The 12,787-nt window shown below is 51.2% G+C and overlaps 1 long non-coding RNA gene across 1 annotated transcript in view; it reads right to left on the bottom strand.

Annotated features, from left to right (window-relative positions):
- Positions 1 to 8,126: 8,126 nt before the first annotated feature.
- The window catches only part of LOC109281965 (uncharacterized), a 54,905-nt gene continuing 50,244 nt past the window's right edge, over positions 8,127 to 12,787 (bottom strand). The window contains exons 3-5 of the long non-coding RNA XR_002088796.2: positions 11,167 to 11,337; positions 10,717 to 10,787; positions 8,127 to 10,064 (exon numbers count right to left, since the gene is read on the bottom strand). This is a non-coding gene — a long non-coding RNA (uncharacterized LOC109281965). The remainder of the gene's footprint in view (positions 10,065 to 10,716; positions 10,788 to 11,166; positions 11,338 to 12,787) is intronic.

Here is a 12,787-nt window from a genome sequence, read left to right as displayed (position 1 = left end):
CCTCCTATCTGCCTTTCACCAGGGAGATCCTCGGTCCTGGCATTTCCTGGGGCTGCCACGCCACCAGCAGTCCCACCGGGCCTCCTGACTCTGGCAGAGTGCAGTTTTAGTGGTCATGCCCAGGACCTGGGGCCTCCTCCTTCCCCAGAGCCCCAGCCCATACCTCCAAGTTTGTCCTGGCACGGGAGCTCAGCAGGGACACATTCTTGCCCTGCTGGCTGGTGATGCAGTGAGTGCCGCCTGCAGCTCAGAGAGCGGAGCATGAACTTCTGTGTTGTGTTTAGTCTGTATGTGTGTGTAAGTAATAACTCTATGTAATGTCGTCTTCTTCTCTGATTTATGACTGTGTCTGGCTTCTTCTGTGTGGTGTTTAAGAATAGTTCTTCTTCTATGATGCATGTGTCTGACTTCTTCTGTGTTGTTTTTAATCTGTATGTGTTTGTAACTAAAATAATATCTCTTCTTCTTCTCTGATGTATGTGCCTGGCTTCTTGCGTCTTGTGCTTATTCTGTATGTGTGTGTAAGTATATAATATCTCTTCTTCTTCTCTGTGTATGTATGTGAGTGTTTGTAATGTCCATGGCTCCTGATTCAATTCAGACTCAGTGATTCGGCCTCCAAATCGCATCAGCACCCAAAACTCTGCACACCCCTAGTTCAGAGCCATGAGGACAACTTGCTGGTCATTTACAGCACCAGTTGGTCTGACGAAAGGAGCCGGATCACGAGGTCGGGTTGCATGGTGTCAACGGAGGGCTGAGGTTTTCAGCACCCAGAATTGAGGTGGTACAGGGCACGCAGAGACCAGAACTGAGGAGAGGGAGCACATGGCCATTCACTCTACCATGTCCTCGCTGGTCAGGGACATCAGCTCCCAGTCACCCCTCTCTGGCCGCTCTTTCGTGGTGTGCTGGGCCACGTCCTGCGGCAAATCAGTGTCATCGTCTGGCCGCTGAAACCACACAATGATTGTGGGCTCACTGTCTTGGTGTGGAGGGGTGTCCCTGGAAATGTTGGCCATGTGTTTGGGCCTCAGGCTAGGCTCATCACAGCTTTCTGTTGTGCTGCTGGTTGTCTCTGACAGCTGCTGGTCCTGGGAGTCATCACCTCCCACCGTGTCATCACTCTGGATGCTGTTCTCCAGAGACCTGCTGGGCAAGCAGAGAGGGAGGGTTAGAAGTGTCTCAGGGGACAAGGTACCCAGATGCCCTCCAAGGCTCCAGGCAGGAGCTCAGGAGGGTTTTTGGGAAGGGCAGGGAGGGGCAGAGAGGGGCAGTGCCAGGAGACGGCCTTTGTGTGTGTAGCTGGGTGTGTCCCAGGCTGTGGGCAGGGACAGGGACAGATCCTGCTCTGCATGTGCTGGCAGCCCCACCGTAGAGGCTGAGATGGGCGATGGGCGAGGGCTGGTTCCTGGGGATGGGCTCAGAACGAGATGTCATGGCCATGTCAGGGCCTGGGTGGTCGGGGCAGGGCCAGTGGACACGTTTCCTGGAGGTCCCTCCTGCCCTTCCCACCCTGGTCTCAGCCCCAAGAGACGGACGCCCCCTGCCTCCCCGGTCTGCCCCCAGCCCTGCCCCATGGCTTCCACCTGTCCACTTCCTGCCAGCAGTAGCAGGTCAGGGTCAGGAACAGGCAGCTCCAGCACCCGAATTTGTGCACACGGTTCCTTTCCTTGCAAACATCGGGCATGTTGTTTGGCCTCAGGCTAGGCTCTTCAACACTTTTGATGGTGCTGCTGGTTGTCTTTGGCAGCTGTTGGTCCCAGGAGTCATAATTTCTCACTGTGTCGCGACTCTGGACACTGTCCTCCAGAAAGCTGCTGGGCGAGCAGAGAGGGAGGGTGAGAGGTGGGTCCAGGGACGGGGCACCCCGATGCCCTCCAAAGCCCCAGGTGGGAGCTCAGGAGGGTGTTTGGGAAGGGCAGGGAGGGGCAGTGCCAGGAGACTGGGCCCTGGTGTGTGCAGCTGGGTGTGCCCCAGGCTGTGTGCAGGGACAGGGACTGATCCTGCTCTGCATGGGCTGGCAGCCCCACCGGAGAGGCTGAGATGGGCGGTGGGCCAGGGGTGGTCCATGAGGATGGGCTCAGAGCGACATGTCGTGGCCATGTCAGGGCCTGGGTGGTCGGGGCAGGGCCAGTGGGCACGTTTCCTGGAGGAGGCCAGGCCGTGTGAAGGTCCCTCCTGCCCTTCTCAACCTGATCTCAGCCCCGGGACATGGACGCCCCCTGCCTCCCCCGTCTGCCCCCAACCCTGCCCAGCGGCTGCCACCTCTCCTCCTCCAGCCCGCAGCAGCAGGTCAGGGCCTCCCACAGGCAGCTCCAGCACCCACCCTGTTCCATCTCCAATATTGCTCGCGCCGCAGCCAGACTCTCTCCAGACACAACTGCAGCCCGCGCCGACCGGGGCCAACTGCCGCTTAGTGGCAGTTGGGGCATCGGTCTCCCCGGCAACTGCGTGCCAGGGCTTTGTGACGCAAGTGACTTGGCTGGTCATTGTGGCGCATTATGACATCAGAGATCCCTCAGCCAACCCCAGCCTTCCCTACGGCTCATTTGCATTCCCATGCCTGATTGGCTGAGATGCACCACGGGGTTTACCAGGGGAAGGGCAGCCACGATTCATGGAGAGCAAGTCAAGCCTGAGCAACTTGATTTCCTTGTGCAGCAAGGTGCCAGGCCCTGTGGATCGGGGGAGAGCGGTGGGCGTGAGAAACCTTGAGTCTAGCAAGGCTTGGGACGCGGTCTCCCAGGGTGTTGTCAGTAAGCTGAGGGAATGCAGGGCAGACAGAAGGACTTGTGGGTACTGGATACCCAAGGGGCTGGATTGTGAATGCCTCGAGGAGAATTTACACGTGCAGGCAGATGGCCTTTTAAAATGCTGTGTTGAGTATGTGGTACAGCATTTGGGTGAAAGAAATGCAAGTTGTTTCATTCGTGTATGAAAGGGGATGTGATGTCCTTGGCCAGGGGTCTCTGAATGTGAGCTGGGCCAGGACCTCCCCGGAAACACTCAGGGCTGACCCCCATTGGCCAATTGGTGAACAAGTGCTTTGTACCTAATACACCTGAATGATTCTTCACCCCCGTCTGAGTGGGAATTATGTTTCTGTGACATGGAAGTCTTCAGGGAACTGCACCCTAAGTGCAGCAGCGGCCCAGAGCCCCACAGCAGTGCGGGTGCACAGAGGACTTCCCGTACGGCACTGCTGGAAGGCAGGAGAACACTTCCAATTTCTGCAGACGTTTTCCCCATTGCTTTCCCCAGTGAAACATGGGTGAAAACCTTCCGCAGTAGCTCCTTAACAACAGTGGAGGCTCCAGCTGGCTCCTCATCTGGTGTGTCCTGGTCCTGACCCATCAGGGTGCCAAGGCTGAGCTAGATGCCAGGCAGCAAATGGGATGTCGGAGCTCCTTAGCAGCTGCTCGTAGTGCCCATCAGTACGCGGTGCGGATTGCCCAGTTTCTAAGGCCTCCTGCATCTCTTCCTGCAGCCCTTTGCTCTCGCTGCTCATGGAACTGGAGCGAGCTTCTCCTGGTGTGGCCCAGTCCTCGTGGCCCTGCTCCATGGATTTTATGGGTCTTTGCCATGCTGCTGCCTGTTGGAGAGGTCACGTGCTCGCAGCAAAGTGCTTGATGAAGCAGACGTTGTCTGGAAGTGGAAAGCAGGCTGGGCCCTTTGTCCCTGGCGTGGGGAGTAGGCTTTGGGCATGGAGCCCTGAAAGTGCCTGGAGTTGGGGCAGGGGGATGCCAGTATTGAACAGGTTGCAGTGACAGGGGTCAGGGTCTGAGGCCTGTGGGGGCCGGGGGTGGCTGGCAGGGGCAGTGGGGCTGGAGCAGTAAGGAAGAGATGGTGAGTAGCAGCCAGAAGTGTGAGGGAGAGTGTGTGTGGGCCTGTGCAGGATGAGGAGTAGGGGCAAGGATGGGTAATAGTGAGGTGGAGGGGTCACTCTAGGGTCAGGGTCACTGATGTTTAGGGGTCACACTGGGACGATGGGCTGTTTTTCTGGGAAAGCTGGGTCAGGGTTGTCTATGGAGGTTGGTGCAGTGGGGGCTGCTTGCTCTAGACCCCAAGTTTGGCTGTCTTTCTGGGGGTTGGGGGTTGTGGGCCTCTGGGCCTGTACCTGGCTGTCCCCAGGTGGGAAGGAGCAGGGGTTCATGGCAGACATGGTGGACAAGTGTATGCAGGGCTGGAAGTGTTGGCGTGTGGGCATGGGGGGGGAGAGGGCAGAAGAAATCAATAGCCTCAGGAATGAGGGGCGCTGCTGGGAGTGACACCAGTGCTACTCCTCTGCCCCCGACTTGCTTACCCTGGAACCAGGGCCCAAACCCCTGCTTAGGTGGGCATTAGGGTTGCCAACCCCCCTGGACTGGGTGGGAGTCTGCCAGAATCAGCTTTGATCTTGCAGTGACTATTGAATGCAATCTGGGAGCATGTGCTGCATCTCCGGGGTGCGCTGCATGGGGCCAGGGCCAGGGCCAGGGCCAGGGCCACATCTCTGTCCTGCAGGGGGATCTCCCAGGATAGCTCCAGCCAGTGTTGGCAACCCTTGTGGGAGTGCGGCTGTCGGGCACCAGCCAGTAGGGCTGTGCGAGGCTTCGGACAAAGCTTCGGATCCGGAGAAGCTTCCGACACTTTGGGGTCCGAAGCAGCACATCCGGGTTGAAGCGCTGGCCTTGTTAGGCTTCCTGAAGCTGTTCGGAGCCACCTCTGAGATCCGGCCATAGGGTATAATGGGGAAACAAGAAAATACCTATAACCTTGTTGGTTTTTGTCCAATTTGGATGAAATTTCCGGGGTGGTAGACTCTGCAGAGAGGAGGAAGCCTGCCAAATTTCAAAAAGATCTGTACAGGGTTTAGGGGGAACAGCACCCCAAATTCCTGAAAGCAATACTCATGTCATGTCCAGGTGTTACTACATAGCAGAGTGAAAACTCCAGGAGCGGTAGCCTATGCTGAGACCACAAAGCCTGACAAGTTTCAAGAAGATTGGTGCAGGGGCTTGGGGGGAACTGCCCCTCAAGCTGCGGTCAAGCAAAACTCATGCAATGGGTGCTGTGGGACTGACCGTCTCTGGCTTGGGGCCTGGCTGCTAAGCTACTGTGTTCCCAGTTACCAATCAATCAATCATGATTCACTCAGGGACCAGGGACTCAGGGACCAGCTCAATACACAGGACCTAGCTACTACGTAACGACTTAACGAGCATCAATTAGCACCTACAAAACCAGGCTAAGGAGAGGAAAGAATCAATACGGACAATCAACTGCCCCAAGACAGAGACAGTCTTGGCACGAGTTTTGTCTGTCAGCAGCCCCGGTCCCAGAAACCCCCTGCACCGATCTCCTCCACAGCTGGCAGGCGTCACAGCAGAGGCCACCATCCCTGCAGCTGTCACCCCGCTGGGCCTTAACACACGCAGTGTCACCCATGGCACCAGTTTTGCTTGTCTGCAGGTTGAGGTGCAGTTTCCCCCAAACCCCTGTACCGATTACCTTGAAACTTGGTAGGCTTTGTGGCCTCAGTAAGAGCTACCAGCCCTGCAGTTTTGACCCCGCTGTGTTGTAACACAGCCGTGACATGAGCTTGGCTTCCAGGAATTTGGGGTACAGTTCCCCTCAAACCTCTGCACCTATCTCCTTGAAACATGGCAGGTTTCATGCTCTTAGCAGAGACTACCATCTCTGCAAGTTTCATCCAAATCGGACAAAAAACAACAAAGTTATAGATATTTAATTGATTCCCCCATTATACCATATGGCCAGATCTCCGAGGCGGCTCCGAAGCGTCGGCCGGATCAAGGCGGAAACCCGGTCCGGCGCTCCGGATCAGATCACAGCCATCCGAAGTGACTGGATCCGAAGCCGGATCAGATCGCTGCCAGCTTGCACCAGCCTACCAGCCAGCCCCAAGCCCGTGCGCATGGCCCCTTGGCCTGGTCTGGTGCATGTCTGTTGGCACCAAGCTGGCTGCAGTCAGCCAGGGGGAACATGGGACCTGCCACTTGTGAGCCCATAAGCAGCCAAGCGCTCAGCCCCGAGCGCAGCCAGAGCGGTGCTGGGAGGCACGTGGAAAAGAGGTGCTGGCAGCTCTGAACAGGGCTTTGGTTGGAGAAGAAACCTGACTCAGGTTTGGTTGGAAGTTTATCCTTTGGGGTAGGAGATGAAGAAGGGCTGTCAGAAGGATCCCAGCTCCATGGGGCATTGCCAGACAGCAGCAGGACAGGGAGGTGGGGAGCAACTAAAAAGCTCAAGGCCGTAGGCCTCCAGATCTCACTGTCCTGTGCTGAGGCAGCCAGGTGATGGGAAGGGTGGTGGGAACTGCCCTTCTGCAGAGATAAAAGACATCGGGCCCTGCTACACATTCAAATTAAAGCTGGCTAGAAACCTTCTATATAGTTGTTACACATTTTGTAGCAGGCACTACTGCAAAGAAAATGGTTCTGCAGAGGGAGGTGATACTGTCTCCTGAGAGCAGAACTGAGCCTTCTTAGGGAGCTGCATCAGCCCCTGCTGTTGCAGAGCACTCTGGATCAGGTTTGTCTAGTCACAGCCAGGAGCTTTAGGAGGCAAGGGGTTTAGGAGCATGAAGAGCTAGGTAATGGCATAGAGGAATTTTGGAATGTGCCTAAAGGGCAGATGTGGGGTTTTGTTAGTTTGTTTCCAGGTGAATCCTGTCAAAGCTCTGGGCTTTGGGCTTCCCCTTCTCTGCAAGGAACAGCCCCTTCCCCAAGAGTTTTCTCATGAGATATACAGACGTGACAGTGAGGGATGTCTCCATGGTACTTCCTGTGGACTAACTGAGCCTGGGAGCCTGTTGCTGGCTGTAGTGTGGCACACGGGCCGGGGGTATATGTGAGGCATAAGGATCCAGTGTCATGCTGGGCCCTAAAGGACTCTAAGCAGTCCCTGGGGAGATTGGAGTGCACGGGAGATGGGGAAATTGTTGGCAAAGACCTGACACAATCGTTGTAAGTGTGTGCCAGAAACAGTAAGGGAGCAGGTGTAGGTCCGGACTGCCTGGGCTGGTGTCACCACAGGAAGCAGGAAGGACGTTTACATTTCCAAGCAGAACCTGTAAGGGGCTGGAGATTGGGATACCTGAAAAGAAATACAGACACTGAATGCATGAAAGTCCTAAGATGTGTGAGACATAAGGGATAGGAAAAAATGTACTATGGTCAAGGTGTCCAAGGGGGAGAAGGAGCTGCAGATTCACCCATACAAACCCAAGCAGGGTTGAGGCCTGCAGGATCTCCACATCGATGCCTAAGATGTGAGGATCCCCCAGAAGGACTTTGTGAATCCCTGGCTCCAATAAAACACTAAGCCCATGGGCAAAATACAGCCTGTGGGCCAGATGCAGCCCAACAGGCAATTCCACCTGGCCCTTGCGTCACCTCTGTGCCCGCCTTTGAGCCCTGGTCCTCCCTGCCCCTCTGCCTCCCTGCCCCTTCTCTCAACATTGTCCCTCCTGTTCCAGGTATAGCGGTCAATACCTGTTGTCCAGTCATAGGTGGAGTCCCACCAGGTCTCTGTTATCCCTATGAATTCACATTCATTTTCGCTCAGAAGGTCCAGTTCCTCCTGTTCGTTCCCCATGCTCCTGGCATTTGTATACAGGCAGCTAAGCCTGCCTTTTGGAGCCCTGGCCTTCCCTGTCCTCTTAAAAGCAGTCCCACCTCCAGCTGGGGTCGGATTAAGTTCCCTTTTGTTTCCTGACATGCTGATTCTGTGGTTGTCACCTCCTGGGCTTGTACTAGCGATTGTCCGCCCATCCCCCAGCAATCTTAGTTTATAGCCCTGTCAAACAAGTCAGCTGTTCTGGCTGAGAAAATCTTCTTTCTCATCAAAAGGGCCAGAGCCAGGGCCCAGAAAGGTTATGGGGGTGGGCAGGGTTTGGACTGGGTCCAGACCAGGGCAGGCACTAGGGCCTGGGAGGGAGGGTTCAATGGTTAGATCTTGGGGGAGGGGCCCTAATGCCAGGTCCTTTCCCCTTTTGCTGGCACTGGAGAAGGTGTTGAGCCCTGCTGCCCCCGCAAATCCAGCCTCTGGCATGTGGGTGGGGAGGGGGGAACGAAGGCCTGGCATGATCCCGGTACCAGTTGGACAAAAGGCCAACATGTAGGTTCAGCAACTAAGATCTTTACTGAGTGACACACATAGATCAAGTGGGGAAAAGCAATGCTCTATCTAAAATCATTCATACTTGCACACATATTCTCCCAATCACTCTGCAGATGTAATAGTTACCAAAGTCAGTCAGCCAAAGAGCATGGCATACAGATGTATCTGTGCTCCAGTGAACTTTGCGAGGAGTCAACCCAGCTTCTTGCTGTTAAGTCATTTCCTTTTATAGGGAGCACCAAGTCTTTGTTCAAACTTTGTCCTGGCATGTATGCGGTCAGGCTCATGCATCCTTGTCCTCAATCACTCTGTTTAGAACATTCCTTCCTTATCGCCAGTGTAGGCTGTGTCCGTAGTCTTTCTTCCTCTGCCTTCTTCAGCATGATCCACCATTTGGTAACTTGTTTACGGACATGTAGCTTATTTTCTGCTTTTACCCATTACTCTGTTGCTGTTGAGCTGAGTTCGCTTTATCAAAAAACTCACAGTCTTTTAGCTATGTAGATGGATGGTGAGGAGTTGCTCTACACCAGTCTGAGACAGGGAGTTTACTTTGCTCCTCATCTTGTAGATCAGGTTGGCAACCCATCCAGGAAGAGCACACAACAATAGCAGATGCTTCCTCAGCCTGATGAAGGGTTTTTAAACCCAAAAGCTTGCTAAGAAAAATTTTTCCAACTACCTAATTGGTCTAATTAAAGATATCAGATATAAAAAAAATATAATGTACATAAGATATATAAAAGATATATGCCTCCCGGGCCTGGCCCCAGCTCCACCCAGCCCTGGCTGCACTGGCCCAGCCGCACCATCCCTGGCCCCGGCTGTATCAGAAGAGCTGCACCGGCCCTGGCCCAGCTGCATGGCTGCCTCCCAGCCCCAGCTGCACCCAGCCCCAGCCATCCTGAAATGGCCACACTGGCCTGGCCGCACCAGCCCCCGTCCTGGCCACACCGTCCCCAGCTGCACCGGAACAGCCATACCAGCCCTGGCTGCACAGCCACCTCCTGGCCCCAGCTGCACCTGGCCCCGGTCGCACTGGAATGGCTACACTAGCCTTGCTTTTTTTTCCAGCTGCAGGAAAAAAAAATAAAGAAAAAAATTAGCAGTGGCACCTACTGGCCACTACAAAAATAACACAGTGCCACCGGGTAGCAAAGGAAAATAATTAAAAGTCTTTGAGTCCCTTCTTGTTTGCACAACACGATTCTCTAGATTGCAGCGAGGTAAGGGACATCAATGCAAAATAACACATCTCCAAGTAGTGTTAGTTTAAGGCTAAATGGACTTTCAGAGCAGCGGGAAATCCCGATCATGCAAACACAAACACAGTTGGGTCAATGTAAATGGGGACTATTGTGGCGTCTACACATGCCCACTAATGTGGAAAATTAAAGACAAATGTAGTTCTAAGCCCCCAGAACTGTAGAACTCTATGTTAGAAATTCATATAAGGATCTGAACTTTGCATATTGCACCTATTCATATAAATGTGATTCTAAATATAACTGTCAAAATTCTGAAACTGAAGTTGAATCCAAACTTTGCAAGTGGCATCCTTGCTTAAAAGAGACTAAATCAAAACTTCAATTCTGAACCCATTTTGAGGCTTTTGAAAGTTGGAGCCAGTTCTGAGCCTGGTGTCTTAAGTAGACACCAGTGAAGTTCTGAACCAAACAGATTTTACTCTAAATCAGCACAACGCTACATCGGACAGTAGAAAAAGCACAGGGCTATGTACAGCGCAGTAAAGGCTGGGAAAGCCTGGGAGTCCCAGATGCCAGTGATAGAAGGTCCATCTCTCTGCAGTTTCACTCCACACAGCTCAATCTCTGCTGCTGCAATGATCAGCTTTTCCTCTTGAAAGGAGGAAACCAGCTCATCATCCAGATGAAAGGTTTCTGAATTCAGATGGAAGTTTTGCTCCAAACAACAAAGACCTTTGGAAAGATAATGTAAAACTAAATTTGAAAGAGAGAGGAGGTGGGGTGTTTAATTGGGAGGAGGGGGTGAGCGGGGGAGAGAACATAGGTGAACCACCAAGTCTCCACATGATGGGACAGGCTGTAGTATCAGCTAAGCTAAAGCATACATTTGAGCAAGATTGTCCCATCCTCTCCTAGATTCAGTGAGGAAATATCCCTTGCATCTTGATCTTTTCAGCATTAAATGTCCAAAATAGTAACTACTTTTGGTCATTGAGGATTCCCTAGCAACTCCCCCAGAATTGAAGGTGTTAACTTCATCATCCTGGCCAGATATCACTTTGGGCCACAGTTCAGCCAGCAAATAACAGTTTTCTGATGTAGCCAGCAGTTCAAATAAATAACTAAATAAAATAAAATGAAGAACTTTGAGATCCTCAGAATCTGACTATAAGAGCAATGAAATGTAACACTCTCATCCATCCCACACATGAGATCTTAATTTTCTGCTTATAATAAAATTAGATGTAAACTTTGTTGCCTCTTTTCCCCATCCCCCTTTATGTTGCTTCTCATGTTTTCTCAAACTGTTTTTCCTCTGATTTAATGTCCATCTGCCTGTAGCCTTTCGAAACAGAAATAATATTATTTTGAGGAATTTTCTCACCATTTTCAGTATTTTTGGTATTGAGGTCCTTTCCACACACTCCAAGAGCAACAACTGATCCACAGTCAGTTCTGGAAAGAAGACAATGTGAGAAAATGAATCTTGTTTAAGCATGACAAAAGCAAAACACTTTTGGCTGAGGCTGGAGGAGAAAGAATATCAAGTACCAACCAGGGAATAAATCCAAGAAGGCTGTTATGTGGATGGGCATTAGGGAGAAGTAATTTCCTGTACCTGTCATGTTAAAGACTTGCAGGAACATGCCGCATTTCTCATGCACTAGATGTAGAACGGTATTTTTACTCATTTGTGTTGAGCTACAGTTCTCTCTAGGTTTCCTTAGCCACAGTCACCTAATGTGGATATGGAACTCTGGCTTGGAAAAATCTTCTCTTGAAGCACCTTTTCCCAGGGGAAAAAAAACCCCTAAATTTTGCAACTCAGCCCTACCATTCAGAGCTTGGAAGAAGAGAGAGCTGACATAGCAAAATCACAGAAGCAGTCCTCTGAGCGAGCCTTGATTTTCACAAGCGGGGGCCAGATGTTTTCTCTGAACTCTTCTGAGTTTGGAATCTCAGTGGCCAGCACATCTTCACCATTACTGTCAGTGAATTGTTCCATCTGTGGATTAAAAGAGAAAGAAACAGAGCTGATAACTAAGAACTATTGAAACACATGCTGTATCTCTTTATTTACCAGTACTTAACCTACACACACCTTGGCCACATCCCTATGAGTGGGAATGTGTGGTTTGAGGTGCAACCAAGTCTTTTGAGGAGCTGCAAAATGCATGCAGCGCATGTGGATCTGTTTTCTATGCTGCAGTGCGGCAGCAAAATTTGATACTGGAAAGTCCCGGTACCTAAAAAAACCCAAAAAACCAGAAAAAAATGGCATAATGCACGTGGCTGCAGCATGTGCTGTTGGAAACCAGATGCTGGCTGGCCAGAGCCATGCTCCAGCTGCTGGCCAGGCTCTGCGCAGCTGGATTGTTACCACTGCAGCCCCTGGTGTGGAGTTTGGTATCTAGAAGATTTTGGTTACTAGATAGCTTTTTATATTTTACATTACATAATGCAATTGGGTCTGTTATAAAGTATTGCCGTTTCCTTCCTGGACAGGGCTTTATTAAAGAAGGATATTGGGCTAGGTAAGTGTTGGTCTGACATTTATAATCTAGGTTTGCCAGTTTCCCTTGTATACCAAATACTCAAAAGATGCTAACGCATCCAATTCTTTTTTCCTTTCTTCAATAATGGAGGTAGTAGGCTTCTCAAAGATACAACAAAATACTGCATAGAGGAATAAATATTGCCACTTTGAGCTACTGATAAAGAAAAGATGGGGTAGAATATCTCTGTTTACCAAACCATTTATCAGACACAATTTAGGGTGTTCTTTTGTATGTGCTTAGTATTTTTGCTAATGAGTGGACAGAGCTGCATAGTAAAATCCAGTGGGAGGCCAGCAGCTTGTAATTTTAAGTACCCCGTGGATTTTTTTTCTCAGTGTCTTTCATTTTTTCTGATCTGTAGTAGACACTCACTATGAGTTCTCTGCAATAATTTATTTCATTCTACCAGTTTTTTAAGCTCTTAAATTGTACCTTTCGACAACAGAAACTCTTACGAAAAAGCCCTGTCTCTCCATCAATTTTTCCCTTTTTTTTCCCAAATGGACCTACAAAGGATATTTAATCACATACCACGTGCACTTTCCCCCCAAAAAGAAGCCCTCCAAAATTGGGGTGTATGTCTTAAGATGGGAAGCTGAATTTTTACTGGAATAAAAGCATGGAGGCACTGTAAAATGGTTTATGATTCTTTTTCTTCTCTTTCCCCTCAGCTGACCCATGGAGGAAGGAGTAGTCTAGTCTTCAGTATCAGACAGGTTCAGTCACTGCCAAACTGGCAATGGCTTTCGGCTGTGCAGTCAAGAGCCATTGCCCATCAGGCAGCAGCTGTGAGATGGTTAAACTGGCAGCTTTTGCCTGAGCAAAAGGAGAGTGAGCAAGCTGATGATTAGGCTCTGTCCATGCTTTGTGGAGCCATCATTCTGAGGAAAACCTCCA

The sequence above is a fragment of the Alligator mississippiensis genome, chromosome 4 (genome assembly GCF_030867095.1).
Source record: "Alligator mississippiensis isolate rAllMis1 chromosome 4, rAllMis1, whole genome shotgun sequence".
NCBI lineage: Eukaryota > Metazoa > Chordata > Crocodylia > Alligatoridae > Alligator > Alligator mississippiensis.
Note: the sequence above shows the minus strand (reverse complement) of the source record. Positions and strands in the feature narration are given on the sequence as shown.